This window comes from Poecilia reticulata, unplaced genomic scaffold, assembly GCF_000633615.1.
Source record: "Poecilia reticulata strain Guanapo unplaced genomic scaffold, Guppy_female_1.0+MT scaffold_772, whole genome shotgun sequence".
Lineage (NCBI taxonomy): Eukaryota > Metazoa > Chordata > Actinopteri > Cyprinodontiformes > Poeciliidae > Poecilia > Poecilia reticulata.
Window position 1 is genome coordinate 2284 of NW_007615517.1, and position 6258 is coordinate 8541.

Here is a 6258-nt window from a genome sequence, read left to right on the forward strand (position 1 = left end):
AAGGTAACAAAAATGGCTTTTCCTGAGGTCCAAGGAAATAACATTGATCCAATTATGATTCAAATCACTCCCCAGAGTAGAACCAAGCACATTGAATGAAGGTGCTTGAACAAGAAACAGACTTATGGAGCTCTACAAGATCAAATGTAGTTAAATCCATGGGGTGCCATTCATGCTGCCCAAACCTGAACAAATCTAGCAGCTATTCATGAACTGGCTCAGTTAAACGGAGTGTAATGTGTTGCGCTTCTCCTCTATCACCCTGAAAGAATTGGCCATCTGGGTCATCTTCATACTTGTGGAAACATGATTGAGTCCTGACTCTATCACATTGTGCAGTGATTCATCATCCCAGACAAAGGAGTCAGCTGACTTAAGGCTTTGTCATATTTAGATTTAATAGGGCTAAATTAGACAAATCAAGATAAAGACATTCTGTTTCAACCAAAAAATATAAATCTTTTGTTCCATGATGAATGTTTGATATGCGGGCGTTACTGTCCCTACAGAATTATGGTGACTCCAAAGAAGAAAGACCGGGAAAGAGCAAAGATGATGATGAAATTTAAGTGTAATGCACACTTTTCTTGAACTGTGATTTGTATAAAAAGCTGCTTCTTCACGTTAACGTGCTAACTTTTCTTGTTTGTGTAGTGTGACCTAGCATTAAGTAGTAATTACAAAAGGAAACAGTTACATTAAATACAAAGGATATTTATATCCTAATGTAAGGTCTCTTGCATTGGTTCTTACATAAATGTTGCCCATGACACTGCTCTCGTTGTTCACCTTATAACAACAAGGGCAAACCTTATTAATAAAAGGTTTGTGCCACCATTTGGTTTCAGAGTTGCTTGAATTCTTTGTGAAAAGTATTTAACAAGGTGTAGGAAACATTGGTGTGATGCTGGCTAAAGAAGAGGTGATCTAAAGAAGTCACTCTCATTGTGTTGGGGTAACAGCCTCGAGTTACAACTCCTATGCTTTCTTTTTGAGACCTTGGTATTTCTTAAGTTTCTCATGTTCCATGTATCCACGTTCTTGATGTTCTCGTCTCTGCATCTTCTGAGAAGCTGGATTATTGCTGCAACGTGTTGTTGAACATTTTCCTGATGCCAAGAAGGCGTCAGGAAAATACTGATGGAAGGGAGAGGGGACTTATGCATCTTCCAGGAACATAATGCCATTTTGTACCACAATCACATAAATATGTTACCTTCCGTTGTGATAAAATTGCTACATAAATAAAAAAAAAAACAACTTTAGAGAAATTTAACTTTGCATCATGGCAATATCTTATGCCATGTTGCAGAAATTGGCCCCTATTTCTTCAGGAGATAGTTCTTTGGAGTGTTGAACTGAGAAATTGTTCCAATTCGAGGATTTCTCAAACATGAATGAAAGAATCAAAACAACTCACCAGGTATGTTTTTGATGAGGGAATATTATAACATGATATGATGCTCAAAAAAAGTTGACTTTGCATAACACTTTTCTTTTTAACTAGACAGCTGTATTTTACATTTTGATCATTTTTCAGACTTTATGAAAGAAGCAGATATTGCCTTCTTGTTTAGCCCCAAACAAAAAATCTTGATTCAAGACTCCAGACTCTTGAGCCATTTGAAATAAACAGGGGAGTGCCTATTCCTAATTGACATGACATGAAAATAAGATGTTGGGGAACAATTGGTAAGTCTTTTTTTTTTTTATCCAAGCACTTGTGTCATCCAAAGTTGTGCCTTGGGCTATGAATTTCAACTCCCATTTCAAAACCTGATTCTCATCTTCATTGACTAGTACCTGGGATCTTTTCTGCAGTTGGTCCTACCTTGTATTTTACCAACATGATAACTTTGCCAGTTTCTTTGTGAATGTTTGCAACAGACAGGTGCATGTTAGTAAGTTAGAATACCATCATAAGGTTAAAACAAATCAGTAACTCAATACAAAGAGCAAATATTTCATGTTATAGATTCTTTAAACCCCGATTGATGTATTTTTAAGTGTGTATTTCTAAAATTTTTATTATCTTAGTTTGCAGCTAATGAAAAACCCAAATTCAACGTGAAATCTGAATGTTAGGTCAAATCAATGTAAACATTTTCTTAATACAAAAATGTTCCCAGCTGACAAAGGAGAGTAACCTACAAAAAGTAATTGCTGTAGAAGTTGGTTGTATGCAGGTATAGTAGGTACATATGGAGGTATATTATAACTAGAAGCTAAAGTGGAAAAATAAAGTACAAAAAAATGTTCAAAAGTTTGGAGAGAACTGACAATACATATTATACAGCAAATTGGCGTACTGTCAACTGAACTAACATTTCTCTAACATTTTTGAAAAAGTGAATTTTGGGTTTAAGTTAACTGGTAGTAATCATAATATGAATTTCATTTTATGAACTGAATCAGCCGCAATGTCAGTAAACGGTTTTAAGTCACAGAGAAGCATCACATGACACAGGTGTGTACAAAGTATATAATCAAGTGTATTTTCATCTTTATCCACGTTCTGTACACATATTAAGATCCATTTCACATGAACACTATACAATAGCAATGAGTGAGGAATGGTATATTTTCTGAGCGCTGAGCAGCTCACATTAAATGGCACTTTCATAAAAAAAAGAGAAATCACACAGCATGAGCAGATAACTGAAAACAAAAGTTATCAGATTCACTGAGATTCAGCACATATAAAAAGCACAACAAAATAAAACATTGATTGGTTCCATCCTTCTGTTTCCTCTGCATCACCTGAATGGCAAACAATGGGAAAGAAACAATGAGATATTTGCAGCTATCAGAGGAGAGTGTGCTTCTTTTATTATTTTTTTGTCCGGATTAAAGTAGAAAGCAATCTAAAATGTGGTGTGTTAAGAAGAGTGGTAACAAGATACATCGAAATATCAGAGAAATATTACAGTTCACAAATTTAATTTAATCCCACAGAATAGTCTTTTGGATAACTGATAGAAAAAAAATCAATACTTTTGGCTGCTTTACAAGGATCATCTTATGTCTCAGAGCTATGCTTCCATTTTCAGTGTGCTTTTTAAATTTCCAATAACAGCATAGAGGAAATAAAAGGTTGTTAGTGAGCCGGCCTTTCTCCAAAACGCTCTTCAAAAGTGGGATTCTGCGCTTCTCAAAACTCCATCGAACTGCAACAGTTTGGATGTGGTGATGAAATCAATGGTGGGTGCTGGACCAACAATCCTGGATGTGTTCGTTTTGATCACATCCTGGCCAGGCTGCTAACCTCTATATGTACAGTACACACAAGCAGTGCTTGTAGAGGAATACCTTCACATGTTCACAATTATCCCTTCATTATATCACACAATTCCTCAGATTCATCTGACTGAAACATTCGAGGACTGCTGTGTAGAGGTATGAATAGTGATTTCATGACCACTTTTAGACGGAGCTAGATGTCCTGGCTCATTTACAGTACAATTATCCATCAGTGAAAATAATCCCATCTCACGAGGACGGGCGTACGCAGAGCGATCGGGGTAGTTAAAAAAGAAAAAAGAAAAAAAAGAAACACGTAACATAACACGAAGGCTGCCGATGTGATGTCTTCTCCAAGTGAAAAGGGCTTTCTCTTCGAGTGCGCTCGGGATGACTGCCGGGGCGCTTGCTGCTCATATACCATAAAAATTCAATAACTGGCCTGTTCTGCCTCATGTATCATAATGGGGACATTGAGTCTCAGGATAGAGAATTATAAAGAAGTCCAAAGAAACTGGATGTTCTCAGCACTTTCTTCACAGTACCATATCCATGCTATGTACAAAGCCTAAGTGGATGTTCTCTTTTCTAGCCAAGTTAAAAACATGAAATAAAAATCGTACACCAACAAAGAGATGGTGAATACAGAGTGTCCATTTTGACACAAATGATGCGTTAGATCTCGTGTCATTGACGGGGAATATAGCACTGCTGGGGAACTGGGCATCCTTGACTGTAGGGAAACCAATATCTATTCGCTTCGAGTGAATGTTTCCTTGCGGTCTGGGAAGTTTTTCAGATACCTGATGGATTCAGGTTGCAAAAAACAAAACCAAAAAAAACAAAAAGGAAAACAGCATCCTCTCTCATCCTCCAGTCTCAGTCCATGGTTGCCTATTCTCCTTCTCTTTCAGACATAGTATTCCTTGTCTTTGTTCTTTTTGCCCTTTGTGATGGCCTTCGCCACAGAGGCGGTGGCTGTGCTTTTGTCTTTAACCACTGCTCCATTGCCCTCCACAGTGGAATTGTTGGCAAAAGTGTGACCCTGGTCTGCTGGGTAGGAGCCTTCATCCCGGTTGCGGTACTTGTACATGGCATAGAGGAGGATGAGGATGCAGAGAGCAGCAGCAGCCACGATGCCGACCACCATCCCTGTGGTGCTACTGGACTCCCTGATGACTTCTACGGCGCCTGGTTGATTCTTTTCATCAGAGGCTGTGGGATTGGCTGTGGGCACATGGGGAAAATTGGGGGGGTACGTTAGTCCTGGTGTGTTACGGGAGGATGGAGGAGCAGGGGGCAGGAGCACCTGGTCGCGGGTGTTCATTTTGCCTGCGGGAATGTGGAGCTGGTCAGGATTGGTTGTGGGAACAAAAGGAGGTAAGGGGCGGGATTTCTTAACTCCACCCTCACCGACGGCGGGAGGTGGAGGAAGGACTGTCCTGTCAGTGACCATGGGGGAGTTATTATTGTAAAAGTCCTCATCATCGGATTCCGTCATCTCCCCCGAGCCGAAGGCCGAGACTTCCACAGGGTCACCGCAGTCCTCCTGGTCCGGGGGGCAGGAGGGATGAGGGGGGAGGATCAGGGACTCTTTGGTGGTTTCAAGAGGGGAGAGGAGGGTTGGGGGAGGAGGGATTACAGGGTAACGAGTGGCGATAGATGGGGGCTCAAGGGAATCCACTGTTATAATAGGCAACACTAATTCACCTCCTAAAAAGGAAAGAGAAAAAGTAAGGTATCCCAAATTAGAACTTGTCTGACTAAACAGTTCAACAGAATATTTTCTGGCAATATATGCTAATGTCAGTGATATTATTATATTGCATTGCCTTGCAAAAGTATTGACGCTCCTTGAATAACAACAAAGTTCATTGTGTTTTATTTTGAATTTATGACAGACCAAAACAAAGTGGCTCATACTTGTGATCTGGGAATATAAATATTTAAGTTTTTCTGTAGAGTTTGGTGTGCATTTATACACACCCTCCCCCATTTTACTCTAATCCTTCAAAATAAAATCTGGTTGAAACAATTGCTTTCAGCTCAAAAAAGATTAAGGCCACTGAAAATAAAAAAAAGCAACAAGAAAACAAAATGGTATCTTCCAGAACCCATTCGACCTTGTATGCAATCACTTAAATCAGAGTGATTTAAGTAATTCCTCCACAAAGTTAGTTCTCCTCCTGCACAGCTCACATCTCTGTCAGTGAATCTGATTGCTTCCAGTTGACCATCTATATTCAAGATGGTCCCTGTAAAAAAAAGTCGCAAATCAAACTTTTTTCACAGAATTTAGATGAAAAGAAACAACATTTCAGTGGCCCTAATCATCATCTGTACTTCAAAAATCGCCTGTTTGGCAAGTTGTAATGTATTCTCAGAGAGAAATCCTTAATGACACACAGCGGCTGCAGTTCTCAGAGTAAATACAGCTGCTCTTTGAGCTGTTTAAAGCCCTTTCTGAGAAAGAATGGGCAAAATCTTCAGTGTCTAGACCTGCAAAGCTAGTAGAGACACACCCCAAAAGCTCTGCAGCGAAGGAACGTTCCACAAAGACACCTCTAGGATTTTTATTCTAAAAATGTAAAAAATGCTTTTGCAAGACATTGCATATAACACTCTTAGAGGTGTGATTTGTAAATGCCTGGGTATGCAAAAGAGAAATCCTCAATAACACACAGACAAACGGTAACCAAAACGCAACAAAAGCTTAATCAGGACACATGCAAACACAAACACGCAAGGACCCCTAAGAGGGTGAAAGCTCAATGAAAGGCACGTGACAAATGGATGAAAGTGCAAAAAATTAAATGGCCGTGCTGCTGTGTGCACATCTGTGGGCAGAAATTCAGGGATGACAAGAGAGCAAACAGATCATTATTTGAATGAAACACAAACATATCTCAGAGGTTGAATAGCCATCTATCTATCTATCTATCTATCTATCTATCTATCTATCTATCTATCTATCTATCTATCTATCTATCTATCTATCTATCTATCTATCTATCTATC

General features: G+C 39.2%; 1 pseudogene; it reads right to left on the reverse strand.

The window, feature by feature from the left end:
- Positions 1–2470: 2470 nt before the first annotated feature.
- On the reverse strand, positions 2471–5449 carry LOC103461210 (neurexin-2-beta pseudogene; annotated as a pseudogene).
- Between the last annotated feature and the right edge of the window lie 809 nt (positions 5450–6258).